This window comes from Mauremys reevesii, unplaced genomic scaffold (genome assembly GCF_016161935.1).
Source record: "Mauremys reevesii isolate NIE-2019 unplaced genomic scaffold, ASM1616193v1 Contig80, whole genome shotgun sequence".
NCBI classification, from domain to species: domain Eukaryota; kingdom Metazoa; phylum Chordata; order Testudines; family Geoemydidae; genus Mauremys; species Mauremys reevesii.
In genome coordinates this window covers 86,221-114,149 of record NW_024100896.1, presented here as the reverse complement: position 1 = coordinate 114,149, position 27,929 = coordinate 86,221, and the positions used below count along the sequence as shown (strand labels likewise).

Sequence of the window (27,929 nt, the reverse complement as noted above, 5' to 3'; positions counted from 1 at the left end):
GTTTCCTTTTGCTCTTTGGACCCAGTCAGGCCAGCGCTTTGTGATTCCCTGTGTCAATTATTGATACAAAAGCCCAGCTGGTGGCATGACTTCTTGCATAACTGAAGTCCCATAAATACTGGGGAGGGAGCGGGAAACCGGCCCAGATGCTGAGTCTGTGTCCCTGGCTCTTTGCCTCACTGCAGCAGCGACTGCCCAGCTGATGCCCAGTGTTGCAGACACTAATGCACCCACCCGCCAGGCCAATGCAGTGGCAACACACCGACAACGGCAGCAGCCCATTTGGCAGGCTGCAGACTCCTCCACAGACGCCATGGCTAGGAGCATCCCAGTTGTTTTGAGAAACGGCTAATTCCCTTGTTTGCTTCTGGGAAAACAAGCCATTCCCAAGGGCAAGGAGGTGGGCTTTCCAGTACCAGGGCATTCCACAGCCCGCTTGTCACTTCTGAGAATGCCACAGACGCCCACGCCGGGAAGCTTCAGCCCAGGTGCCAGCAGCTCCACTGTCCCGGGGATTGAGCTTAACTGCTGCCCTGAGTGGTGCAAACAGACTGGCCCTGAGGCTTGCAGAGACTCTGGCTTTGCCCAGGAAATCGGGTGATGCACCCAGCGGCTGGGGGTAGCCGGGGCTGGGGAAACCCAGGTGCAACCCTAGCCCTAACCCAGCTCACTTGGCCTCCCTGTGCCTGGGTCCCACTGCCCCAGGGGGCACTAGCCCCGCAGGCGGGCGAGGACCCCCCGTCCCCGCGCGGCCCGGGAGGGGCGCCCAGCGCCGGCAGATCAAGGACCAGGGTGAAGCTGGTGGAGAGGGGGCTGTGCCGCAGCCCCCTGGCCTGGCACTTGGGACCCAGCTGTGGGGAGCCTGGGGGGGGGCTGCCCAGCTCCCTCCCCGCCCTAACTCCAGATACCCCCAATCCCCGCCCCCAGGGACTAGCCCCGCCCCATCCCACCACGTGGCTCCCGTCTTGCCCTGGCCCTTTAAATGATGCAACCCGCAGCAATCCTGGCTCCGCCCCCTCCGGCTGCTTCGGTCCCCATTGGCTGGGTTGCCGGGGACCCAGATCCTGCCGTGCTCCTCCATTGGCCATCAGGGACATCCTCGCCGCTCATTGGTGAAACCCTCCGCAGCGCCCGCCTCCTGCTCGCTGATTGGGCGGTGCGGGCCCCGCCCCCTCGCCGGGCGGGGCAGCGGCGGCGGCGGCGGCAGCATGGCGGCGGGGCTGGACGCGCTGAGCCTGTTCACGGCCATCGGCCTGAGCGAGCCCAAGGCTCGCGAGACCCTGAAGAACGAGGCGCTGAGCGCGCTGCTCCGGGAAGCCGTGACCCAGGTAACCCGTGACCTCTGACCCCGCCCAGCTCCGGAGCCACACGCACCCTGACCTCTGACCCCAGTGCAGCCCTTCCCCTCTGACCTCTGACCTGGCCCCGCCCCAAGCTCCTCCCCGAGCTGTGCCTGACCCCTGGCCATGACCCCTGACCTTTGCCCCTAACACGACCCTTGCCCTCTGCCCTCTAACCTGGTCCCTTCCCCAAGCTCCTCCCTGAGCTGCGCCTGACCTCTGACCCCTGGCCTGGCCGGGCCCCCCAGCCATGCAATCCCTGACCTCTGCCCCAGCGCGACCCTTCCCCTCTGACCTCTGACCAGGCTCCTGTCCTAAGCTCCTTCCCCCACAGGGTGCCTGACCTCTGACCCCTGTGCCTTCTGGCCATTGTGTCCTTCCTTTGGCCCTTGACCCCTGCATCCTGATCCTGCCCCTGTGCCTTTCACCTGCACCCCTGGCCCCCACCAGGACCCCTGGCCTTTGGCTTGAACACAGCCCTTCCTCCTCCTTGCGAGGCCCCCCGTTCGGCAGCCCGTTTCCTACCCCTGTCCCTGCTGTGCACCCTCTGTCTCCTCCTCCTCTGACCCCCCGTGGCCTCAGCACCAGCAGCAACCCACCCTCTGCAGGCAGGGGCAGTGCAGGAGAGAGCCCCACCTGTCCCCAACGCACACCCTGCTGTCTGCAGGCTCTGCACCCCCTGAAGTCCCTGGGACCTGGGCCTGCTAACGCCAGGGCTGAGTGGGCCTACTGTCAGCATGACTCATGGTAAGGGTCAGGGCCTGGGTGCGGGTTGCAAACCCAGGGTGGAATCGTTACCATCCGAGCCACTGTGCATAGAATCAGAGAAGAGTTTTCCTCAAACTAACCGCGTTGGCAACTTCCTTGCACTCCTCTCTGCCTTCCCCTCCCACGCTCCAGCTCGCCCCAGGGTGAGGGCACACTAGCGTGGCCCAGCCGTGCTCCTCTCCTGAAACAGCCACAAACCCGTTATCTTTGACAACTGAGCCCGGCTCTGGGTGTGAAACCCAAGCCCTGCAGCGCTGGGAACATGGAAGTGACTGCGTTGGCTTTTCATCGCCATGCAGGGAAACTGATTGGCAGAGACAGAGCATAACCAGGGAGCTGGATTTGTATCATTTGTGTGTCTTAGCAGCGTAAGACGTGGTCGGTGACCCGATTGTTTACAACGCAGCAGTTGTATCTGGATGTGCCCCTTTCGGGGAGGCTGAGTCAGTTTTGGTTCCCAGAATGCTTCTGTAACTGCCATGGCTGAATGCATCCGACGAAGTGGGGATTCACCCACGAAAGCTCATGCTGCAAAACGTCTGTTGGTCTATAAGGTGCCACAGGATTCTTTGCTGCTTCTACAGAACCAGACTAACACGGCTACCCCTCTGATACATGGCTGAATGCTGTAAGCTAGCGCTTCTCCCTAGTGTGTGACAGGACCCCTAGGCACGGGGCTGGGGCTCTGGGAGGCAGAGAGTGGGCTTTCAGTGTTCAGAGGTTTGGTCTTACAATGGGATTCTTTGCACCAAACAGAAACCGAAACTAACGTACAAATTAAAATCAGCACTTCCTGGCTAGCTGTGTCTGGGAGTCCCTGTGCTGCTGAGAGCAGGGCTCGGATAGGACATTTGTAATGGTCACGTGGCCTGTCCTGGCAGAAAAGCGTGTGCTCCAGGCGGAGAGAGGGGGAGAGGGAGCACTGCTTACCCAGCTGCGACTCTCAAACCACAGAGGGAGCAGAGCCCCCGCAAGGCACTGCTGAGTTTGAGCTCTCCCCTCTCTCACCACCCTTCCTAAGACAAGGAGAGGGGTTTGCCCTGGTTGGCCCACTCCTCCGCCCTGGGCTGGTTTTCACTCTCTTCCTACCACACTAACTTGACAGATTTTTTCCCTTTGGGTTTCTCAGAGGAAACATCCCCTGCCCCTTCGATGCCAGGGCCCTGCTTGGCTCCCTTTTCCCGCTGGCTCAGGCCGGGTCTACACCCAAAAGTCAGGGTGACCTAGTGTTGCTCAGGGGCATGAGAAATTCAACCCTGATCACTGTAGTTAAGCCGGCCTAAGCCCTGGTGTAGACAGTGCTAGGCTGACTGAATAATTCTCTCAGCGACCTCGCCGCCCCCTCTCACTGGGTGGGTTTGCTACGGCCACGGAAAAGCCCCATCTGTCCATAGAGGAAGAGTCTGCACCCCAGCAGCGTAGCCATGGCAACACTGGTAGTGAAGAGGTAGTGTCGCTCGAACTCTGTTCTTCCTTCCTGGGCTTTAGGCACAAGGAGTCCTGGGCCCAACTGTCGACAAGGCGACTGGAACCCTCCTGTACAATGTGGCTTCGGCAGGACCAAAAGCGTCTTCGTTTCCTTGTGGGCTGCATCACCAGCAAGAAGATCGTCACAGACTTGCAGCTCAGTGGTATGATACGGGAGGCGGGCAGCTCGATCTGCTCCCCTCTTTCCCATGTACAGCATGGACTCTGCTGAGCCAGCCTTGGCCTGAGATCTAGCAGCTCAGCCGGGTTTGAATTCCCTGCTCCCACTCCCGGCCAGGCTGCAGCCTGCTCTGTGCGTGCAAAGTGCTACCCAGCTCCCTTTGCTGCGGCTGCGCCTCACCCCCTTGTGCCTGCGGTTCAGTCTGGGGGGTAATTCCCAGTGTAAATCGGACATTTCAACCCCTGCCCAGCAGGAGAGTGTGTGTTCTCTCCCGAGCCTCAGGCTTTCCCTACTTCAGCTGCCTGCGTGGTCTGTCCCACAGCTTAGCCTGGTCACTCCAGGCACAGGCATCAGCGCAGGCTCCTCTGTGGTGGTGTCTGCCTGCCCCTTGGCAGCCAGACCCCGAGGCTGCTTCCTTTCGGTGCTGCTTGTCTGCGCCTGCGTTAAGAAGGAGGAGCGTTTCCTCGTGGAGTGGTCTCCCCAGGGAAGGGAGGGGAGCACCTAGTACGTAGACCCTTTAAACAGGGCTGGACAAAGACCTGAGAACATGCCGCAAGGAGCATCCTGCCCTGGCCTGTGGGTGGGAATAAGGAGCCCCAACAAGTCTTGTGCCTTGGATCCCAACCTGTGTGGCCTCCCTGTGCAGTGGGCTGTGTGAGCTGCTTGCTGCAGGGCCCATAGTCTGGTGGTGCTGGTCCCAGCGTGGATAGGGGAGGGCGCTGGGCATGCAGCCCCCCGGACCAATGCATCCCATGTCTCAGCTGAGCAAGCGTGCTGCAGTGAGCCGCAGAGCAGCCCCCGGGACCCAGCGGCACACGGGGGCGGCACTCTGTGAGCTTGGCACAGGCACGAGCCCCCTTAGAGCTCAGGAACCGGCCTGGATCAGATCTGGAGGGAATGCGTCCAGTCCAAGGCAGCAGAGGGGGAATCTGATACCTGGGGGGTGGAGCAGGAGCCAGTTGGCTGATGTCCTGCCTTGCCTTCCGCTTTGCCTGGTCCGGGCTTATACTGTGAGACCTGGGCGACGTGAGCCTGAAGCCCCAGGCGGAGGGGCAGCTGCTGCTGCCTGGGTGCAGGCCATGTGTCTGGGAGAGCCTGGTGGCCAGGCAGGGACCCCCGTGGGGTCTCCTGGCTTCTGGAGCCTGGGTGAAGCAGCCCACGGCACTGCCTGGAAATACCGCTCGCCTGAGCTGCTGCTTTGCCTTCCCCAGCTGCCCTGGAGTACGTGCGGAGCCACCCGCTGGACCCCATCGACACGGCAGACTTTGAGCAGGAGTGTGGCGTGGGGGTGGTCGTGACCCCAGAGCAGATAGAGGAGGCCGTGAGTACAAGGGAGCGAGCGAGGGGCCCCCCTGCGCAGGGCAGCCCATGGTTTGGGGGGCCAGGAGGCCGTGTTAATGGCACCACAGGCAGTGTGTCCTCAGCAGGGTGCAGCCCTGGTGGGCTTGGCTGGCGTCCCTGCTCCCAGCGGCAGCGGTGGGGCTGTGGCTGGCAGGGGGCTGTTCCTGTCAGCGCACTGCTCTCGGGGGCCTGGCAGAGAACACTCCTGCCGGGCCTCCCTTGCTCCGGAGGTGCCCTGTGCCCGCTGTACTCGTAGGGCTGCTGGGGCTGTGTGCCAGCCAGGGGGCCGGGTGAGCTCTGCAGGGACTAGGAGGCAGATAGTGCCCATTGCTGGGCATGTCAGAGCCCCGCCAGCGAGGATGGGGCCAGGCTGCCCTAGAGTCTCTCCCCAGAGGAGGTGGGGGGCCCTCGCTGCGGTGGAAGCTCCTTGCCGGCATGGCCGTGCCGGTAGCTCCCTTGGGTGCCTGAGCCCTGCCCGTCTGGCCCGTGCGGTGGCCCTGCCCTGTCCGCACCGGTGCCAGTCCCGCTCTCCCATCGCCGTGGGAGTCTCTGCCCGGCAGCCCCGCCTGGCTCACGTGCACTCTCCTGCTCGCTCTAGGTAGAGGCGGCCGTTCACAAGCACCGAGCCGAGCTGCTGTCGGAGCGGTACCGCTTCAACATGGGGCTGCTGATGGGTGAGTCAGCAGCTCAGGCGGGCGGGGGTGGGTCTCCGGGGGGTGACCTGTGTGCGGTTCTCCATGGCATTGATCAAGAGGTTCCCCGCCCCCCCCCCCGTGTGTCCCTTGGCTCTGTTCCCTCCCACCCAGCTGGGCTCACTCCTTGTGCTTCTAACAGAGCAGGCGCAGCATCCATGTGCCCATCTCCTCTGCACCTGCCCGCCTCTGTGCCCCCTCCCAGAGCACCCTGCTTTCCCAGTGCTCCAGCATCCCCCCTCGCCTGCCAGAGCTCCTCAACCGCGCCTGGGGGCCGGGCCAGGGCGGGAGGCAGCGTCTGGTGCCCTGCTGTGAGCACTGCACAGCGTCTGCTCAGCGGCTGCTCCGGTAACTCGCCCGAGGGCCACAGCCAGAGCGCGCAGCAGGGCCAGGTTCAGCCACTGCTTGTTGGCCAGGAGCCTGCAGAATTCTGGAGCTGAGCTGGGGGTGGTTGTGCCTGGGAATCGGCCGGCAGGATCTGGCCCTGTGCTGGTTACCTCTGCCCCCCTGACCCTCGGGCTGGCGGGATCTGGTTTGAGGGCTGGCTCCCTGGTGGGGCTGCCATGTGCGCCCCGAGTCTAGAGGATCCCCCTGGAAATGCTTCTGAGAGTCACATGACTGCGAGCAGGGCTCCTGCCCTGGCTGCCCTGCCCTGGCACTGAGCTCCTGCCCAGCCGCCCTGTGCCCTGGCACCGCCGGGGCTCTGCTGGGCTGCGTTGAGGTTTCCTGGCCTGTGGGTCTGGCTATTGCAGGGATGTGCGTCGAGCCATTGAGGGCAGGGGTGGCCCACGCTGGCACGTTAGCTGGAGTCCCCCTCTCCTGGGCTCCTTGTGTGTGTGACTAAAACCATCGCCAGCTCCTGCGGCTGCCTCGGCTCCGGGCCCCTCCTAGCGCTCACACCCTGCAAACAGGAACTTGTGTGGAGCCAGAGTCAGAGAGGACAGAGCGCCAGCCCCGCTCAGCCCCCGCACGCTGAGCCCAACAGCCAGACGTAGATCCAAGTACAGGGCTTGCGGTTTCCTGGGAAACTGATTTAGCGCAGGGCGCTGGCAAACAGCGACCCGAACCCGCTTGAACCTGGGAAAAGAACCACCTCAGTGCCCAGGAACACAGAGCGACGAGCGACTCTTTTCAGTCTTTGCATCCGGCCATTCAGAGCGAGGAACAGGCTCCGCCCAGCCACTGCACTGCACAGCCAGATGGACCTGGACGGGCAACCTGCGGCTCGGCGGCCGCCTCCCGCCTCCCGCCCGGGGCTTGGCTGCCTCCGCCCGCCGACAGTGCTGCATTATTGGCCTTTTCATGCTCTCGAATGGGTTTGGTTCGATAATATTGAAATGAGTCCCGAGATATGTCACTTCCTTCAGAAAACGCTGACCCAGAATGTACACGGGCATTCGGCTGCTCAGCGCTGCATTTACAAGCTCGCTGTGCCGCCTGCAGCACTTTGTACAGCCCGAAATTCATCTCTGAATCTGCAGCCTTGTGAGCGTGGAAGAGGAAGCGCAGCAGCAACGAGACAGTTTTAAATAGAAAACGCCTTAAAGTGGGATTAACTAGTATTCCTGGGGCAGCAGAAACAGGGGTTCACCTGCTGAAAGCCAGCTCTGGTCCATCCCTGCCGAGGGCCCCAGCGCCTGAGGCCCCCATGGCAGGGAAGTGATTCAGTGACCTGCACCCCAGGCCGCGGAGGAAGGCGACCCCCCCCCCCCCGAGGTCACTGCCCCTCTGCCCTGGGGCGCTGGGTTAGCCCCGGAGCAGGTGAGCGAGAGCCAGCCGCCAGCACTGAGAGGGAGACGGCTCGGTGCCCCTCAGAGCCCTGGACAACATCCTCCTTCCTTGCAGCTCCTGAGCCAGCTGGGCTTGTTGCTAGCCGGGCTGGGTGCCGCTGCGCAGGACGGGCCGTTAGCAGCACCGACTGTGCAGACGTCTCAGCGCAGCCCCTGCCCGGGAGAGCTCCCCAGCCCTGCCGCGAGCGGGTGGGCAGGGGGACGCCCAGCCGTACGAGATCCCTCAGGGCTGGCGCTGGCTGACCCGAGGGAGCTGTGCGAAAACATCCCTGCCATGGCGAAGCTCTGCCCAGCCGCCCTGGGGGCCCCAGTGTCGTACGTGCCAGCGCTCTGCAGAGGTGTGGGCAATGGGGCAGTTCGAGGCCCGGCAGCTCCCCCACCCCTGCTGCGCCCGGTGGCTTCGGGGCCTTGTCCAGGTTGGCAGCAGAGAGGCCCGAGGCTGAGTGAGGCTGGGGCCCAGACTCGAGGGGGAGGTGCGGTTGCCTGTCCCCGGGGGATCCCTGAGCTGGGTCTGCCCACACCCGTCCCTTTGTGCTCACTTGCAGGCGAGGCGCGCGGCAGGCTGAGGTGGGCGGATGGCAAGAGCATTAAGAATGAAGTGGACCTGCAGGTAGGTGGGGCTGGGCCGGGCCGCCAGCGGCGGCGGGGCCGGGGCCGCCAGCGGCGGCGAGGCGGGGCCGCCAGCGGCGGCGGGGCCGGGCCGCCAGCGGCGGCGGGGCGGGGCGCCAGCGGCGGCGAGGCGGGGCCGCCAGCGGCGACGGGCGGGGCCGCCAGCGGCGGCGGGGCGGGGCCGCCAGCGGCGACGGGGCGGGGCCGCCAGCGGCGACGGGGCGGGCCGCCAGCGGGCGACGGGCGGGCTTCTGAAGGCAGCGCTGGCCCCAACGAGCCCTGCACCTGGCTCGTGGCCCAGGCGGAAGTGCCTGGGCACAGGCCCGTGGCCCAGGCAGGGCAGTGGAGGGACGTCCTGCTGGCACTGCCAGAGAGGGACCACTGAGATCCTGGCTGGGCTCCAGCCCGAGTATGGTCATGGGGGGGCTGGTGGGGGAGGGAGCTCCACCCAGACTCCTTGCCCCCCGTCCACCCCTGTTCAGGCCCCACTCCCCTCTCCTGCAGGTGCTGCACTTGCTGGGCCCGAAGACAGAAGCTGACCTGGAAAAGAAACCAAAGGTACCGTGTGAGCAGGAGGAGCCCGAGCCTGGCTAGGTGGGGTGTGTGCCCTGGGCGGCGGGGAGGCGGGCGGCTGGCGGAGCCCGGGCGCTGGGGAGGGGCAGGCGGCGGGGAGCCCTGGGCGCTGGGGAGGGCCGGGCGGCTGGCAGTGCCCTGGGCGGCGGGGGGAGGTGGGTGTGCCCTGGGTGCTGGGAGGCGGGCGGCGGCGGAGCCCGGGCGCTGGGGGCGGCGGCGGTGCCCTGGGCGCTGGGGAGGGGCGGGCGGCGGGAGCCCTGGGCGCTGGGGAGGTGGGCGGCGGGCGGTGCCCTGGGCGCTGGGAGGCGGGCGGCGGGAGCCCTGGGCGCTGGGAGAGGTGGGCGGCGGCGGTGCCCTGGCGCTGGGAGGCGGGCGGCGGGCGGTGCCCTGGCGCTGGGAGGCGGGTGGCGGGCGGTGCCCTGGGCGCTGGGAGGCGGGCGGCGGGGTGCCCTGGCGCTGGGAGGCGGGCGGTGCCCGGGCGCTGGGAGGCGGGCGGCGGGGTGCCCGGGCGCTGGGGAGAGGCGGGCGGCGGTGCCCGGGCGCTGGGGGCACGTATGAGGTCCGGGGAGCTGAAGGGGGCTGGAGCCGTTCCGCAGCGCGGCGTGGCCAGGGCCCAGGCTCGGTCTGGCTGCGGGAAGCCAGCGTGGCCCCAGGGAGGAGGTGCTTTGCAGGGCCGGTGCGGGGGGCTGGGCCAGGCAGAGCCTGGGGGCGCTGAAGGCTGCTCCCCGTCTGTCCCGCAGGCTGGGAAGGCCAAGCCGGCGGAGGCGGAGAAGCAGCAGGCGGTGGCGGTGGAGAATGGTGAGCTGCTGGGGGGCCTGGCTGGGAGGGTCTGGGGGCTCCCCGCACCCTCGTCTGCGCCCTCCTGGGCAGCCTGCTGCAGCGGGGTGGGGAAGGTGCCGCCGGGCAGCCTGACCTGGGCCGCTCCATGCGCCCCTCAGCAGATGCAGCCGGGAGGGCTCCCCTTGTCCCTGCCCAGGGTCAGTGCTAGGGCCAGTGGGGGGTTCGCTCTCGGCCGGGGCCTCGCAGCCAGTGGAGTCCAGCCGGGGCCCAGCTCAGCTCAGCTCCGCGGGGTTCAGCCCGGCCCTGGGGCTGCTGCTGCTTGGCCTGCGGCGCTCTCGGGAGCCAGGCAGTGCCCTGCGCTGAGCACTGCTCGGCTGCCCCCTCGCGCCAGGGGCTGCCCGCGGCACGGCCATTGCACAGGCCCCGGCTGCCTTTCCGTAAGTGACAGGGCAGGGCCCTGATCTCAGGGCAGGGCCGTTCCCCGGGGGCTGCAGCCTGCAGCGATCTGGGTGCCAGGGTCCTGGCGGGGGCACGAGCCCAGCATCTGCAGCGCGTCCTGTCCCTGGAAAACGCTGGTCCCCAGTCGGGACCTGCACGTGCCAGTGTGTTACCTGGGGGGCTGTGAGGCAGGGCCATCTAGTGCCCGGCCCCCGAGCAGCCCAGTCCCTGGCCACGCTGGTCGGTGCTGGGCCCTGCATTTCAGTGTCTCCTCCCTTGCTCCCAGGCCTGGGGCAGCTCCTCCTGGGGCGTGGGGCTGCCCCCCACCTACCACCCCCTCCCCCAGGCCTGGGGCAGCTCCTCCTGGGGCGTGGGGCTGCCCCCCACCTACCACCCCCTCCCCCAGGCCTGGGGCAGCTCCTCCTGGGGCGTGGGGCTGCCCCCCACCTACCACCCCCTCCCGCAGGCCTGGGGCGTGGGGCTGCCCCCCACCTACCACCCCCTCCCCCAGGCCTGGGGCAGCTCCTCCTGGGGCGTGGGACTGCCCCCCACCTACCACCCCCTCCCGCAGGCCTGGGGCAGCTCCTCCTGCGGCGTGGGGCTGCCCCCCACCTACCACCCCCTCCCCCAGGCCTGGGGCAGCTCCTCCTGGGGCGTGGGGCTGCCCCCACCTACCACCCCCTCCCCCGTTGCCTGGGGCGTGGGGCTGCCCCCCACCAGCCTCCGAGAGCTGTGGAGCTGACTGCACACGCTCATGTGCCTGCCCCACCCCTGGAGCTGGGAGCTGCCATGGCCCTGGCATATCGCTCTCCCTGCCTTCAGCTGGGAGCTGGCGGCCTGGCCTGAGCCCTGATTCCTGCTGCTTAGCACCCCCATCCTCTGGCTTTGCCTGCTCCTGCTGTCCCTGGGCGGGGGGCAGAGGGGACCAAGGCCGCTCCCCTGCTGGCTCCGTGGTCCCTGCTGCATGGCTGATGGCGGGCCAGCTCCTGTGCGGGTCTTGGCTCTCGGGAAGGGAAGGGCAGGCCGGCCGTGGCTGGAAAATGATTGGAGAGTTCCCAGGCTGGGAACTGGCCTGGGCTGGCAGGGCAGGGCAGCGGGGCCGGCCGGGGCTGGCAGGGCAGGGCAGAGCAGCGGGGCCGGCCGGGGCTGGCAGGGCAGGGCAGCGGGGCCGGCCGGGGCTGGCAGGGCAGGGTGGCGGGGCCGGCCGGGCTGGCAGGGCAGGGCAGCGGGGCCGGCCGGGCTGGCAGGGCAGGGCAGTGGGGCTGGCAGGGCAGCGGGGCCGGCCGGGGCTGGCAGGGCAGCGGGGCGGCCGGGGCTGGCAGGGCAGGGCAGCGGGGCTGGCAGGGCAGCGGGGCTGGCAGGGCAGCAGGGCAGCGGGGCTGGCAGGGCAGCAGGGCCGGCCGAGGCTGGCAGGGCAGCGGGGCTGGCAGGGCAGCAGGGCCGGCCGAGGCTGGCAGGGCAGGGCAGCGGGCCGGCCGGGGCTGGCAGGGCAGGGCAGTGGGGCTGGCAGGGCAGCGGGGCCGGCCGGGGCTGGCAGGGCAGGGCAGTGGGGCTGGCAGGGCAGCGGGGCGGCCGGGGCTGGCAGGGCAGCGGGGCCGGCCGAGGCTGGCAGGGCAGGGCAGCGGGGCCGGCCGGGCAGGGCGGCGGGAAGGGCCTTGGGCCGGGCGGCGCTGGAGGTCTGGGAGCCAGGGGCGGGGTCCCTGGGGCAGAGGCTAACATACCTCGCCCCCCTGGTCCCACAGGTGGAGTGACCCTGGAAACAAAGTCGCTGATGGAGCAACTGAGGGGAGAAGCCCTCAAATTCCACAAGCCCGGTGAGTGCGGCCGCCCGCTCTGGGCTCCTGGGGCCTCGGCCTGGCAGCCTGGCTCTGGAGCCGCTGCTCAGAGGCTCGGGATGGGAGGGTCCGTCCCAGGCTGGCTGGGCAAGGTCGGGTCCTGCTGGGAATCCTGCCCCCGGTGTTCTGGAGCCTGTGCCGGGGGCGCCCTATCCTAGCCTGGCTTCCCCGGGGGCGGGGCAGGGCACTGGAGCCTCCCGCCCCAGCCTGGCTCCGGTGCCCCAGGTGGGCAGCCCAGCTCTGGAGCCCTGGGGTGGTTGCTGGAGCAGGTGCTGTGCTCCATTAGCAGAGGGGTGTGCGGGTGGAGTCCCATGCGTCCCTCCCGGCCAGGGGCACTGGGCCCCAGCCCTCCCGCTCGCCCTGCCCGTGCTCACAGCTCCCTGCTCCCCCAGGTGAGAACTACAAGACAGAAGGCTACGTGCTCACGCCGCACACCATGACCCTGATGAAGCAGCACCTGGAGATCACTGGCGGGCAGGTGGGTCAGGCTCTTCCCCCAGCTCCTCTGCAGTGCCTGGGGCTGGCGGGCTCCTGTCACTCGTTAACCACAGCGATGAGTGCTGGCCATCTAGTCGTTAACCCCCACAGTGGGCCTCCGAGGCCATTAGGCACATGGGGAAACTGAGGCACATGTGGGCGACATATGGTGGCAGGGTCAGCAGAAGAGCTGGGGATAGAACCCAGGGATGGGACAGACCCCTCCAGACCCTCCTCTGCCCAGTTTCTGGGGGAAGGGGGGTCAGACACCACAGAGACCCTCCTTCCTGCTGAGTGGGAGCCAGCTGAGTGAAATGGGGGGCAGCGCAGCCCCGCCAGCCCCCATGCCCACCCCCGGCACCCCCTGCACCCGCAGCCCCACCGCACCCGCAGCCCCACCACCCCCGCGCCTGGCACCCCTGCAGCCCCGTGTGACAGTGCTGCCCGTGGGAGCCAGCTGAGGTCACTCAATCAGGGTGAACTGCAAACCAAACGGGGCAGACGAACCCCAGATGCTGGTGGTTATTCCAATACTTAGATTTACCAACCAGCACAGAACAGCTTCTCTAGTACCTCACTGGTCACTCAGAGTCCAAACCCCGCAGTTCCCTTAAAGTGCCCAGCCTCAGGCCTCCGGCCAGACACACCTGTCAGATATATGATGATGATTCCTGAGAATCTGATCTCATCCTATAAAAGAAAAGGTTCTTCCAATCCCAAAGGATCAGCCACACACCCAGGTCAATTATAACTTAGATCTTACCCAAAATACACCCTATAGCCAATTCTTATTAACTAAGCTAAAATTTATTAAAAAAGAAAAGAGAGAGAGTGTTGGTTAAAAGATCAATCTACAGACAGACTTGAATTCAATTCCTGAGGTTCGGATACACAGCAGAGATGAGCTTGTAGTTGCCAAAAGTCCTTTTAGAAATAGTCCATAGGTTATAGTCCAATTTCCATATTCAGGGTGACTCCAGTCAGTGACTGGGGATCTCAATCCTTCTGGCTTAAGGTTTCCCCCTCTTGAAACCCAAAGCAGATCTGAGATGAAGAAGGATCATGTCCCAGGTTCTTATACATTTCCAGCAGCCTTTTGGCCTGAGAAAACAATAGGCTTAACTCCTTCTCCCAAACATCCTGGCAATTAGCACAGGGTAATTTATCCATTAACCAGTTCAGATACAGGTTAGCACAACCTGCAAAGAGACACAGAGACAATAATACTATTTCCCTCAAGTGTCTTCATAAATGTTAATCTTCCTTGTTTGATCTTTGAATTAAAGCCATAGCAATAGACAAGCCTTGGTTGCTGCCATCCCAGCCCTGAGCAAACACCCCCCTTCTACCGCTAACCATGCGGTTGCATTTCAAAGCTGGAAGCTGGTTTCTTTCTGTTTCTAGGCCCTTCTCGCTCCATCGCACCGTCCCTGGGGGCTGGAGGCCGCCTGGCCTGTGGGCAAAGTCCCACGGGGGTGGGGGTGGGGGCTGGGTGCCTGCGAGGGGCATTGTGTGGCCTGGCCCAGGGCTGGTAACACCTCCGGACCCTGGGCTAGTGGGGCTGGGAACTCCTCTGCCCTCAGGTGCGGACACGCTTCCCTCCGGAGCCCAACGGGATCCTGCACATCGGCCACGCTAAAGCCATCAACTTCAACTTTGGCTCGCCAGGTGAGCCCGAGCCAGCCGGACCCCGGGGCCCCTGGCTACACCAGGTGAGCCCCGCTCCCAGGCCAGCCGCACCCCGGGGCCCCTGGCTACGCCAAGGTGAGGCCCCGCTCCCAGGCCAGCCGCACCCCGGGGCCCCTGGCTACGCCAGGTGAGCCCCACCCCCGAGCCAGCCGCAGCCCGGGGCCCCTGGCTACACCAGGGTGAGCCCCGCTCCCAGAGCCAGCCGCACCCCGGGGCCCCTGGCTACGCCAGGTGAGCCCAGGCCAGCCGCACCCCGGGGCCCCTGGCTACACCAGGGTGAGCCCCGCCCCGAGCCAGCCGGACCCCCAGGGCCCCTGGCTACGCCAGGTGAGCCCAGGCCAGCCGCACCCCGGGGCCCCTGGCTACACCAAGGTGAGCCCAGGCCAGCGGACCCCAGGGCCCCAGCTACACCAAGGTGAGCCCCGCCCCCGAGCCAGCCGCGGCCCGGGGCCCCGGCTACACCAGGGTGATCCCCGCCCCCGAGCCAGCCGCACCCCGGGGCCCCTGGCTACACCAGGGTGAGCTCTTGCCCTGCCCCCGTGCCAGATGTGCCCTCCCAGCTCCCCCACGGCACCTTCCTGCTGGGGCCCCTGCTGGTGGTGCCCAGTCTGAGCTCAGCACTCTCAGACGCCCGACCCCACACGGGGGCCGGCTCCAGGAAGCTGCTGGCCCTGCCCTCTTCCCAGTGTGGGGGGTGGGCAGGGCTGCGGGCCCAGGGGGTGCCGGGCGTGGGGGCTGGTGGGGGCTGGCGGGGCTGCGGGCGCAGGGGTGCCAGGGGCGGGCATGGGGGCTGGTGGGGCTGCGGGGTGCCAGGCGTGGGGTGGGTGGGGCTGCGGCCTCAGGGGTATGGGGGCAGGCATGGGGCTGCGGGGTGCCGGGCGTGGGGCGGGGCGGGGCTGCGGGCTCAGGGTGCCGGGGCTGGCGGGGCTGCGGGCGCAGGGTGCCGGGGCAGGGGCGGGCGGGGCTGCGGGCTTAGGGTGCCGGAGGCAGGGGCGAGCGGGGCTGCGGGCGCAGGGGTGCAGGGGCAGGGGCGGGGCGGGGCTGTGGGCTCAGGGTGCCGGGGCTGGCGGGGCTGCGGGCGCAGGGGGTGCCGGGGGCAGGGGGCGGGCGGGGCTGCGGGCGCAGGGGGTGCCGGGGGCAGGGGGCGGGCGGGGCTGCGGGCGCAGGGGGTGCCGGGGACAGGGGGCAGGCGGGGCTGCGGGCTCAGGGGTGCCGGGGTGGGGCGGGCGGGGCTGCGGGCTCAGGGGTGCCAGGCACGGGGTGGGGTGGGCTGCAGGCGCAGGGGTGCCAGGGGCGGGCATGGGGGCTGCAGGGGTGCCAGGGGCGGGGCCTGGCGGGGCTGCGGGCGCAGGGGTGCGGAGCTGGCTAACCAGGCCGTGCTCCCTTCAGGCCAGCGGGGCGTGTGCTTCCTGCGGTGCGATGACACCAACCCGAGAAGGAGGAGGAGAAGTACCGCGCCATCCGGGACATGGTGGAGTGGCTGGGTATGGGGCCGGGGCAGAATGGCTGGGTTCCAGGCGTGGGAGGAATAGCTGGCTACAGGGGTGGGGGCAGTGGCTGGGGGGTAGCTGGAGTGCCCAGGCGGGGGGGATGGGGCGCGGGGGGTGAGGGAGGCGGAGCCGGACCTGCTGGGTATGAGGAGTGGGGGGGGCGAGCGGGAGCAGCTGGGGTGGAGAGGGGAGCAGCCCGGTACCCAGGGGAGATGCCAGAGCCCCTCCAGGTGCTGCTGGGTGGCCAGGGCCTGCTGCCCTTGCCTAGGAGGTGGGGTGGAGGGTGCTGGCCTGGCCCCTCCCCATTTCACTCAGCTGGCTCCCACGAGGTCCCTGCATGCTGCCAATGCGGGGCAGGGAGTCCCCGGGCGATGCCGGCTCTGCCCCGGGGGCCCCGGGCGATGCCGGCTCTGCTCCCTACGAAGCCGGTGGGCGATGCCGGCTCTGCTCCCTACGGAGCCGGGCAGGACTCTGGGGGAGCCTCCTCTCTCGGAGCAGACGGTCCCCAGGGCAAGAAGCTCCCACAGCTTCCAGCTTCCTGGGTCTGAGCTCGGAGCATCCAGCACCCCTGCCCCTCCGTGTGCTTCCCGCAGCCAGTCGCCCGGGCGGGGTCCTGGGGCAGCCAGAGGGCCCTGCCCCCCACTCCGCAGGCAGCCGGGACTCTCAGCCAGCGTAAAACAGCAGGTTTATCAGTCGACAGGATCCCGGCGAAGGGCAGAGCTCGTTAGCACAGAAATCAGGGACTTTCAGCCAAGTCCACCTTGGGAGTCCTGGGCCAGGCGGCCTGGCTTCCCCCCCTTGCAGCCCCCCACGCAGACTGCCAGCCTCCAGCCACCCCACCTCTGCCCCCCATTGTTCCTGCTCCTCCTCTCTGTCTCGCTGCACCTGGTCACATCCCCTTCCTGGGCCCCCAGTTCCGAAGGGCATCAGCCATCAGCTAGTGCAGCAAGGGGAACACCCGGGGCCGCCCCCTGGCTCTGGGGCAGACCGGGGGTGAGGCTGGTGCTCCGGGTGGGGCGGGAGGAGGGAGGAGGACTCACTCATGGGCTCGCTCTGCCATAGGCTACAAGCCGCATGCCGTGACACATGCCTCGGACTACCGACCAGCTGTGCGCGTGGGCGTGGAGCTCATCCGGCGGTGAGTGTGGGGGCACGTGGGGCCCATGGGGCGGGCCGGCCGTTCTGGGGGCAGGGTGTGCCTGGCTGCTCCGGGAAGGGGCGAGTCTGATGGGGATCCCGCAAGCAGCCTGGGCCGCCTGCCAGCGCCAGGCCGCTGGGTCCCGTGCTGGGCGGTGGCTCAGCCGTGTGCCCAGTGGGCGTGGCGTCCTCTCCTCCCCAGGGCCACGCCTCGTCTGCCACCAGCGGGTGGAAGAAATCAAAGGCCACAACCCTCCGCCCTCCCGTGGCGGGATCGGCCCGTGGAAGAGTCACTCCTCCTCTTCGAGTGCGTGGGCCCCTGCCCCTGGGCGACCCGCCCCTCGGTGACCCCGCTGGGCGACTGCCGCCCCTCGGACGCTGCCGCCCCTTCGGTGACCCCTCCCCCGCTGGGCGACTGCCCGCCCCTCGGGCGCTGCCGCCCCTCGGTGACCCCTCCTCTGCTGGGCGACTGCCCGCCCCTCGGTGACCCCTCCTGCTGGGTGACTGCCCTGCCCCTCGGACACTGCCCTGCCCCTCGGTGACCCCAACCCCTGCTGGCGACTGCCCCTCCCCTGCTGGGCAACCTCGCCCCTCGGTGACCCCTCCCTGCTGGGCGACCTCGCCCCTCGGTGACCCCTCCCCTGCTGGGTGACTGCCCGCCCCTCGGACACTGCCCTGCCCCTCGGTGACCCCAACCCCTGCTGGGCGACTGCCCCTCCCCCTGCTGGGCAACCGCGCCCCCACGGTGACCCCTCCCCCTGCTGGGCGACCTCGCCCCCTCGGTGATCCCTCCCCCTGGTGGGCGACTGCCCCGCCCCCTCGGACACTGCCACGCCCCCTCGGTGACCCCTCCCCCTGCTGGGTGACTGCCCCGCCCCCTCGGACACTGCCCTGCCGCCTCGGTGACCCCAACCCCTTCTGGGCGGGGCGACCTCGCCCCCTTGGTGACCCCTCCCCCTGCTGGGCGACTGCCCCTCCCCTTGCTCTGGGTGCTCGCCCCGTCCCATCCCCACGGGGCCCTGCCCCGCCCCCCAGCGCCCCTCGGCTGATGGGCCCCGCTGGTCTCTCCCGGCTGTCACGGCAGGGGATGAAGAAGGGGAAGTTTGAGGAGGGGGAGGCCACGCTGCGAATGAAGCTGGTGATGGAGGATGGGAAGCTGGACCCTGTCGCCTACCGCATCAAATACATGCCACACCACCGGACCGGGGACAGATGGTAGGCCCCCGCCGGGCCTGCCCTTTGGCCCGACCCCACCGGGGAGGAGCTGGGGTGAAATGGGGCTGGGACCTGGGGGGCAGGGGGCTCGCGTCCCGGACCTGCCTAGAGCGGCGCAGGGGGCCTGGATGCAGGGGTTGGGGCAGGGACCCTGGGCTTTGCTCCTGTGGTGGGGCAGGTGGCTTCTGTGTTGGGCTGGGGCCTGAGGGGGCTGCAATTGCTGGCCAGGGGCTGGTGTCGGGGGGGGGCAGCGGGCGCCGGCCAGGGGCTGGTGTCGGGGGGGAGGAGCTGGTGGTGGGGCGGGGGGGGAGCAGCGGGCGCCGGCCAGGGGCTGGTGTCGGGGGCGGGCGCGGCCAGGGGCTGGTGTCGGGGAGGGGCTGGTGTCGGGCGGGGCTGGGCATCCAGCGCTCAGGCCCTGCCTTGCCTTTCAGGTGCATCTACCCCACGTGCGACTACGCACTGCCTGTGCGACTCCATTGAGCACATCACCCACTCGCTCTGCACCAAGAGTTCCAGGCCCGGTGAGGCGGGGCCAGCGGAGCAGCTGTGGGAGCTTGCTCTGATTGTGGGGCAGTGCCGGCGGCTGTGGGAGCCGGGAATAGTTGGAGGCCAGCAGGGGCAGTGCCTGCGGCGGTGGGAGCTCAGTGCAGCTGGGGCTGAGCCCAGCTGGCAGGGGACAGCAGTGTGGCGGCAGGGCACGGAGGGGCAGTGGATGGGCAGGGTGCTAGCGGCAGGTCCAGGGGCAGGGGCAGGGTGCTAGTGGCAGGGCCGGGGCGGGGCGGGCTGTGGCGGCAGGTCCAGGGCAGGGGCAGGGTGCTAGCGGCAGGGCCGGGGCGGGGCGGGCTGTGGCGGCAGGTCCAGGGGCAGGGGCAGGGTGTTAGTGGCAGGGCTGGGGTGGGGGCAGAGTGATAGTGGCAGGGCCGGGGAGCAGGCTGTGAGCAGCAGGGCCGGTGGGGCGAGCAGGGTGCTAGCGGCAGGGCCGGGGTGGGGGGCAGAGTGTGAGTGGCAGGGCCGGGGGCAGGGTGCGGCGGCAGGGCCGGGGCAGGGTGTTAGTGGCAGGGCCGGGGATGGCAGGCTGTGAGCAGCAGGGCGGTGGGGCGGGCAGGGTGCTAGCGGCAGGGCCGGGGTGGGGCAGGGTGTGAGTGGCAGGGCCGGGGCAGGGTGCGGCGGCAGGGCGGAGGCGGGGCAGGAGTGCGGCGGCAGGGCCGGGGCGGGGGCAGGGTGTTAGTGGCAGGGCCGGGGGCAGGCTGTGAGCAGCAGGGCCGGTGGGGCGGGCAGGGTGCGGCGGCAGGGCTGGGCGGGGGCAGGCAGGGTGTTAGTGGCAGGTCCAGGGGCAGGGGCAGGGTGTGGCGGCAGGGCGCGGGGCAGGGTGTTAGCGGCAGGGCTGGAGGAGGGGCGGGGCAGGCCGTGGCGGCAGGGCCGGGGCGGGGCGGGCTGTGGGGCAGGCTGTGAGCTGGGGGCAGGGGCAGGCTGTGAGCTGGGGCGGGGCGGGGGCAGGCCGTGGGGCGGGCCGTGGGGAGCCGGGCGGGCCGTGGGGCAGGCCGGCGGGGCAGGCCGTGAGCCGGGGCGGGGCGGGCCGTGGGCATGGGAGCAGGCTGCCGGGGCGGGGCGGGCCGTGGGGCAGGCCGTGAGCCGGGGCGGGGCGGGCCGTGGGTGGGCAGGCCGGGGCAGGGGGCGGGCGTGGGGCAGGCCGTGGGGCAGGGGCCGTGGGGCAGGCAGGGGGGCAGGCCGTGAGCCGGGGCGGGGGCGGGGCGGGCCGGGGCAGGCCGTGAGCAGGGGCGGGCAGGGCAGGCGTGGGGCAGGCTGAGCTGGGGGGGGCAGGGCGTGGGGCAGGCCGTGAGCCGGGGTGAGCGGGCGGGGCGGGCCGTGGGGCAGGCCGTGAGCCGGGCGGGGGGCGGCCGTGGGGCAGGCCGTGGGCAGGCCGTGAGCCGGGGCGGGGTGGGCCGTGGGGCAGGCCGTGAGCAGGGGCAGGCCGTGGGGCAGGCTGTGAGCTGGGGCGGGGCGGGCCGGGGCAGGCCGTGAGCCGGGCGGGCGGGCCGTGGCGTCAGGGCCAGGGGTGGGGCAGGCCGTGAGCCAGGGCCGGGCGGGGCAGGGGGCGGGGCAGGCCGTGGGGCAGGCCGTGAGCCGGGGTGAGGCGGGCCGTGGGGCAGGCCGTGGGGCAGCGAGCGGGGCGGGCGGGCGGGGCGGCGTGACCAGCGCTGTGGCCCCCAGGCGCTCCTCCTACTTCTGGCTGTGGCGCTGGGCGTGTACTGCCCGTGCAGTGGGAGTGGGCGCCTGAACCTGCTCTACACCGTGGTGTCAAGAGGAAGATCATCCGGCTGGTGGAGGCGGCGCCGTCAGGTGAGGGTGTGCAGGCCGCTGGGGCGGCGGGGCAGCTCCACGCTGCCCCTGCTGCTCACAGCTGGGGTTGCCGTTTCAGGGACTGGGGCGACCCGCGGCTCTTCACGCTGGCGGCCCTGCGCGCCGAGGTTTCCCGAGGCCATCAACAACTTCTGTGCGCGGGTAGGTGCCCTGGGGCGGGCGCTGGCGGCCTCCTGGCCGGGAGCTGGCGCAGCCTGTGCCCGCAGGTGGGGTGACGGTGGCGCAGGCGGCGATGGAGCCCCACCTGCTGGAGGCCTGCGTGCGGGAGGTGCTGAGCAGCGGGCCCCAGCGCCATGGCGTGCTGCAGCCCCTCCGAGTCACCATCACCAACTTCCCCACCCAGAAGGTGAGGCTGGCGGCGCGGGAGGGCTGGGGCGAAGGGGCCCAGCATGGCCCGCTGCTGGCACTGACCTGCTGGCTTCCCTGCCAGGCCCTGGAAGTTCGTGCCCAACTTCCCAGCCAGCGAGACCAAGGGCTTCCACAAAGTCCCCTTCAGGCCACCATCTACATCGAGCAGAGCGACTTCAGGGAGGTGGCGGGGCTCAGGGCTCCTCCCCATAGGGAATGGGGCATGGGGGCGGGCACTGGGAGCTGGGCTCCATGCAGGGAGTGGGGCTGGGCTGGTCAGTCAGGGCACCTGCCAGCCGCTGAGCAGGAGAGCCCAGCCAGTCTGTATGGGCGGGAGCCGGGGCCGGGCTCGGCTGACAGGGGCGGGGCGGGCTCGGCTGACAGGGACGGGGCGGGGCGGGCTCGGCTGACAGGGGCCGGGGCGGGGCGGGCTCGGCTGACAGGGGCGGGGCGGGGCGGGCTCGGCTGACAGGGACGGGGCGGGCTCGGCTGACAGGGACGGGGCGGGGCGGGCTCGGCTGAGCGGGCGGGGCGGGCTCCGGCTGGGCGGGGCGGGGCTGGAGCTCGGCTGACAGGGGCGGGGCTGGGGCGGGCGGGCTCGGCTGACAGGGACGGGGCTGGGGCGGGCTCGGCTGACAGGGACCGGGGCTGGGGCGGGGCGGAGCTCGGCTGGCGGGCGGGGCGGGCTCGGCTGGCGGGCGGGGCGGGCTCGGCTGACAGGGACGGGGCGGGGCGGGCTCGGCTGACAGGGACGGGGCGGGGCGGGCTCGGCTGACAGGGACCGGGGCGGGGCGGGCTCGGCTGACAGGGGCGGGGCGGGGCGGGCTCGGCTGACAGGGGCGGGGCGGGCTCGGCTGACAGGGACTGGGGCGGGGCGGGCTCGGCTGACAGGGGCGGGGCGGGGCGGGCTCGGCTGACAGGGACGGGGCGGGCTCGGCTGACAGGGACGGGGCGGGGCGGGCTCGGCTGGCGGGCGGGGCGGGCTCGGCTGGGCGGGGCGGGGCTGGAGCTCGGCTGACAGGGGCGGGGCTGGGGCGGGGCGGGCTCGGCTGACAGGGACCGGGGCTGGGGCGGGCTCGGCTGACAGGGACGGGGCTGGGGCGGGGCGGGCTCGGCTGGCGGGCGGGGCGGGCTCGGCTGGCGGGCGGGGCGGGCTCGGCTGACAGGGACGGGGCGGGGCGGGCTCGGCTGACAGGGACGGGGCGGGGCGGGCTCGGCTGACAGGGACGGGGCGGGGCGGGCTCGGCTGACAGGGGCGGGGCGGGGCGGGCTCGGCTGACAGGGGCGGGGCGGGCTCGGCTGACAGGGACTGGGGCGGGGCGGGCTCGGCTGGCGCGGGCGGGGCGGGCTCGGCTGACGCGGGACAGGCTCTCCCCTTGCAGGTGCTGGACAAAGGCTACAAGCGGCTGGCACCCGGCCAGCCAGTGGGGCTGAGACACACCGGCTACGTCATTGCTGTCCAGAACGTCGTCAAGGTGGGCTGGGGCCAGCGGCCAGCACTGCCGCTGCCTTGGGGTCGCCTGCCCTTAGACTGATGTGCCAGCCACCTGCCCTGGCTCCAGGGGGCTGCCCGGTGCGACCTGCCTCGTCAGCACCAGGGGGCGCTCCTTCCAATCACTGTTAGCTACGTGGTTGGGCAGAGGGCAGGGGAGACAGGATGCCTGGGTTCTAGGGTGGGCCTGGGGGAGGAGGCAGGACACCTGGGTTCCAGGGAGGGTGGGGTGGGGGAGCCAGGATGCCTAGGATCCAGGGAGGGTGGGGTGGAGGAAGCAGGATACCTGGGTTCCAGAGAGAGAGAGTGAGGGGAGCCAGGATGCCTAGGATCCGGGGTGGGTGGGGGGGAGGGAGGCAGGATGCCTGGGTTCCAGAGGGCAGGGGGAGGAGGCAGGACGCCTGGGTTCCAGGGAGGGTGGGGTGGAGGGATGCAGGATGCCTGGGTTCCAAGGAGGGTGGGGTGGGGCGGGGCAGGACGCCTGGGTTCCAGGGAGGGTGGGGTGGAGGGATGCAGGATGCCTGGGTTCCAAGGAGGCTGGGATGGAGGCAGGCAGCATGCCTGTTATCAAGTGAGCAGGGGTAAGAGCCAGGACGCCTGGGTTCCAAGGAGGGTGGGGTGGGGCGGGGCAGGAGGCCTGGGTTCCTTGGAGGGTGGGATGGAGGGAGGCAGGATGCCTGGGTTCCAGGGAGCAGGGGGAAGAGGCAGGACGCCTGGGTTCAAACGAGGGTGGGGTGGGGCGGGGCAGGGCGCCTGGGTTCCAGGGAGGTGGGATGGAGGAGGCAGGATGCCTGGGTTCCAGGGAGCAGGGGAGGAGGCAGGGCGCCTGGGTTCTGGGAGGGTGGGGCAGGGCGCCTGGGTTCCGGGAGGGTGGGGTGGGGCAGGGCGCCTGGGTTCCGGGGAGGGCTTGGCTGTCACTGGGCCTCGGGCCTGCTCCCCTGCGCTTGGTCCCGGCCAGGCGCAGCTGCTGCTGGAGCTGCGGGAAGCTCTGCAGAGGGGTGGAGCTGGCACAGGCAGCCGGTGGCCCTGGCACTCCAGCCCCAGCCGCTCGGCATGCGGCAGAGCCCCTTCTCCCCAGGCTGACTGTGTGGTGGGCACAAGCGAGGCCGTGGGCGTCCCCTGGCGCTCCTCTTGCTCCGTGCTCAGGATGCTGGCGGGCAGGTGATGGAGCTGGAGGTGACCTGCACCAAGTCGGACGCTGCGGAGAAGCCCAAAGCCTTCATCCACTGGGTGTCGGGCCGCTGGTCTGCGGTGCGGCTCTGAGCGGCTGTGAGTGCGGGGCGCTGGCTCAGGGCTGTCCGGGGGGCAGGGGGCGGGACTGGGCCGGTGCCCCAGCCCTGCTGTGTGGAGCCAGGCACTGGCCACAGCCAGCGGCACCCAGCTGCACTTAGCAGGTGAACCCAGAGCTGCCACTTCAGCAGCTCTGCTGCTCGCCAGCTGCCCTGGCAGCCGCAGGCACCTCGGTGCCAGCCCCTGCCTGCTGGGAAACACACCAGAGACCTCAGCACTTCCCAGGCCACTGCAGGGGGAGGGCTGCAGCCCTGGTGGCTACTGCTGGGGCTGCTAGGTTAGTGGGCTCCCCTGGCACGGCAGAGGGTGGCACAGGGTAAGACTCAGCCAGGCTGAGCAGCTGGTCGCCGCAGGGGGCAGGGGAGAGATTTCAGGGATTCCAGCCTGGGGACTCCTGCCCCTGGGGCCCCAGCCCCTGCCCTGACTGGCCCTGTCTTATTTGCAGGTTCTTGCACAAAAACCCCGAGGACCCTGCAGAGGTGCCAGCTGGGTTCCTGAGTGACCTCAACCCCGTGAGTGCTGGCAGGTGCTGTGGCTCGGCTGCAGCGGGCCAGGCCTCGCTGCTGTGACCAGGTTCCCGCCAGGTGCCCGAGTGCAGCCCGGGCGGGCCATTGGCTTCCCTCCTCTGGCTGGGGCGTGCTGCCCGAGTGCAGCCCGGGCCGGGCCATTGGCTTCCCTCCTCCAGCTGGGGCGTGCTGCCCCAAGGCAGCCCGGGCGAGCCATTGGCTTCCCTCCTCTGGCTGGGGGCGTGCTGTCCCAGCGCAGCCCGTGCCGGGCCATTGGCTTCCCCCTCTGGCTGGGGGCGTGCTGCCCGAGTGCAGCTCCGGGCGGGCCATTGGCTTCCCTCCTGTGGCTGGGGCGTGCTGCCCGAGAGCAGCCCGGGCGGGCCATTGGCTTCCCTCCTCTGGCTGGGGCGTGCTGCCCAGCGCAGCCCGGGCGGGCCATTGGCTTCCCTCCTCTGGCTGGGGCGTGCTGCCCGTCGCAGCCCGGGCGGGCCAATGGCTTCCCTCCTCTGGCTGGGGCGTGCTGCCCGAGTGCAGCCCGGGCGGGCCATTGGCTTCCCTCCTCTGGCTGGGGCGTGCTGCCCGTCGCAGCCCGGGCGGGCCATTGGCTTCCCTCCTCTGGCTGGGGCGTGCTGCCCAGCGCAGCCCTGTGCCGGGCCATTGGCTTCCCTCCTCTGGCTGGGGCGTGCTGCCCGAGTCAGCCCGGGCGGGCCATTGGCTTCCCTCCTCTGGCTGGGGCGTGCTGCCCGAGTCAGCCCGGGCGGGCCATTGGCTTCCCTCCTCTGGCTGGGGGCGTGCTGCCCGTCGCAGCCCGGGCGGGCCATTGGCTTCCCTCCTCTGGCTGGGGGCGTGCTGCCCAGCGCAGCCCTGTGCCGGGCCATTGGCTTCCCTCCTCTGGCTGGGGGCGTGCTGCCCAGAGTGCAGCCCGGGCGGGCCATTGGCTTCCCTCCTCTGGCTGGGGGCGTGCTGCCCGGCGCAGCCCGGGCGGGCCATTGGCTTCCCTCCTCTGGCTGGGGCGTGCTGCCCGTCGCAGCCCGGGCCGGGCCATTGGCTTCCCTCCTCTGGCTGGGGCGTGCTGCCCGGCGCAGCCCGTGCGGGCCATTGGCTTCCCTCCTCTGGCTGGGGGCGTGCTGCCCGTGCGCAGCCCCGGGCCGGGCCATTGGCTTCCCTCCTCTGGCTGGGGACGTGCTGCCCCGAGTGCAGCCCCGTGCCGGGCCATTGGCTTCCCTCCTCTGGCTGGGGACGTGCTGCCCCGAGTGCAGCGGCTCCGGCTGGGAGGGCAGGGCCAGCGCCCAGGGGCCTTGCTGGGAGTCGGTGGCGGCACTGAGCACGTGAGCCACTGGGCAGAGCAGGCGGGTTCCACCCAACCTGGGTGAGGAGCACCCCGTCCGGTTCTCTGCGCCAGCAGCCCACGGCCAGGGGCAGGAAGAGTGAGAGACTCGGGCTGAGAGCCTGCCCTGCCGGCCCCCCAGGGTCTCCCTTCCCTCTGCCACCCCACTTGGAAGGTCCTGGCTGTTGGGCCGGGGGGGCCAGCAGGGCTGGGGCCACACATGCCTGTTGCCCAGACGCTGAGCAGTGCCCCTGTCACGGGGCGGGAGGGGGGAGACCAGGCCCGGCCCCCCCGGGTTCCTGCGATGCACCAGGACTCTCAGCCAGCCAGTAACACAGAAGGTTTATTAGATGCCAGGGACCCAATCCAGGACAGGCCGTGCTGGCACCGACCGCCGGACCCCCGGGAGTTAGGTCCATTGGGGCCCCAGGGAGGCCACAGCCCCGTTGGGGGGGGGGGGCGCCCCTCTCCATTTCCCAGCCAGCCCCAGACTGAAACCCCCCCCAGCCTCTGACTCAGCCTCCCCCCAGCTCCTCCCCCAGCCTTTGTGTCCTTTGTCCAGTGTCCCGGGCAGAGGTGTCACCCGGCCTCCAACCCCCCTCTTGGGTTCTCAGGTCTCCTCCCGTCCCAGCACAACTCCCCTGCCACCTTCCCAGGTCCGTGCTCCCCCCTCAGCAGTGTCAGAGCACAGCCAGGACATTCCCACTTCGGCACATCCTCTCCCCTGGCCGTGGGGTGAGCCGGGGCCCGGGCGCTGAGCCGTGCCGCTCTCCCCTGGCCGTGGGGTGAGCTGGGGCCCGGGCGCTGAGTGGCGCCGCTCTCCCCTGGCCGTGGGGTGGGCCGGGGCCCAGGCGCTGAGCCGTGCCGCTCTCCCCTGGCCGTGGGGTGGGCCGGGGCCCAGGTGTTGAGCCGTGCCGCTCTCCCCTGGCCGTGGGGTGGGCCGGGGGCCCGGGCGCTGAGCCGTGCCGCTCTCCTGGCCGTGGGGTGAGCCGGGGCCCGGGCGCTGAGCCATGCAGCTCTCCCCTGCCCGTGGGCCCGGCCGCTGAGCCGTGCCGCTCTCCCCTGGCCGTGGGGTGAGCTGGGGCCCGGGCGCTGAGTGGCGCCGCTCTCCCCTGGCCGTGGGGTGGGCCGGGGCCCAGGTGCTGAGCCGTGCCGCTCTCCCCTGGCCGTGGGGTGGGCCGGGGCCCAGGTGTTGAGCCGTGCCGCTCTCCCCTGGCCGTGGGGTGGGCCGGGGGCCCGGGCGCTGAGCCGTGCCGCTCTCCCCTGGCCGTGGGGTGGGCCGGGGGCCCGGGCGCTGAGCCGTGCCGCTCTCCCCTGGCCGTGGGGTGAGCCGGGGCGGCGCTGAGCCGTGCAGCTCTCCCCTGCCCGTGGGCCCGGCCGCTGAGCCGTGCCGCTCTCCCCTGGCCGTGGGGTGGGCCGGGGGCCCGGGCGCTGAGCCGTGCCGCTCTCCCCTGGCCGTGGGGTGGGCCGGGGCCGGGCGCTGAGCCGTGCCGCTCTCCTGGCCGTGGGGTGGGCGGGGCCGGGCGCTGAGCCGTGCCGCTCTCCCCTGGCCGTGGGGTGGGCCGGGGGCCCGGGCGCTGAGCCGTGCCGCTCTCCCCTGGCCGTGGGGTGGGCCGGGGGCCCGGGCGCTGAGCCGTGCCGCTCTCCCCTGCCCGTGGGGGCGGCCGGGGCCGGGCTGAGCCGTGCCGCTCTCCTGGCCGTGGGGTGGGCCGGGGCCCGGGGCTGAGCCGTGCCGCTCTCCTGGCCGTGGGGTGGGCCGGGGCCCGGGGCTGAGCCGTGCCGCTCTCCCCTGGCCGTGGGGTGGGCCGGGGGCCCGGGCGCTGAGCCGTGCCGCTCTCCCCTGGCCGTGGGGTGGGCCGGGGGCCCGGGCGCTGAGCCGTGCCGCTCTCCCCTGGCCGTGGGGTGGGCCGGGGCCCGGGCGCTGAGCCGTGCCGCTCTCCTGGCCGTGGGGTGAGCCGGGGCCTGGGCGCTGAGCCGTGCCGCTCTCCTGGCCGGGGCCCGGGCGCTGAGCCGTGCCGCTCTCCTGGCCGTGGGGTGGGCCGGGGCGCTGAGCCGTGCGTGCCGCTCTCCGCGGGACTCGCTGCGCGTGGTCGCCGGCGCCCTGGCTGACGCATCCGTCCGCTCCGCCAAGCCCCTGGACAGGTTCCAGTTTGAGCGGCTGGGCTACTTCTCGGTGGATCCCGACAGCTCGGAGGGGACGGTGAGTCCTCGGGGTCCCGGGGGGCGGGGCCGGCGCTGCCCTGCTCGCTCACTGCGGCTCCCTCTCCTCCCACAGATGGTGTTTAACCGCACGGTGACGCTGAAGGAGGATCCCGGCAAGGTGTGACGGAGCCGCTGCTGCCGCCTTGGCTCTGGCTGTGCCCAGGCCCGTTCTGGCCCGGGGCGAGGGCGACCCAGGAACAAGGGCCCGGCCCACGCCCGAGGGCCACAGCTGCCTTAACCCAGACCCCACGGGGCTGGCGCATCGCGCCGCAATAAACGAGCACTGGAGCTGCCTTCCTGCCTGCGTCACTGGCATGGGGCGGGGACCCGAGGGCCTCTGTGCTGCCCCCAGGCCTGACCATGGGGAGCTGCCCTTCCCTCCTGCCCCCCGTGCCAGGCTGGGCCGAGCTTTATGGGCTGGAATCCTGCCATTCTCCTGGCTGCAGGGTAACCCCCTTCCTGCCCCCCAAACGGCTCATGGGCTCAGGCTGACCTGCCCTCCTACAGCCAGCACGAGGGGCCAGCCAGACCTTGGGGCTCCTCCTGGGTGGGATCCAGGGTCCTGGCTGCTGAGGGGCGGG

The 27,929-nt window shown here is 70.6% G+C and overlaps 1 pseudogene; it reads left to right on the top strand.

The window, feature by feature from the left end:
* The first annotated feature begins 1,167 nt into the window (after window positions 1-1,167).
* LOC120394864 lies at window positions 1,168-27,641 on the top strand (annotated as a pseudogene).
* Window positions 27,642-27,929: the final 288 nt, after the last annotated feature.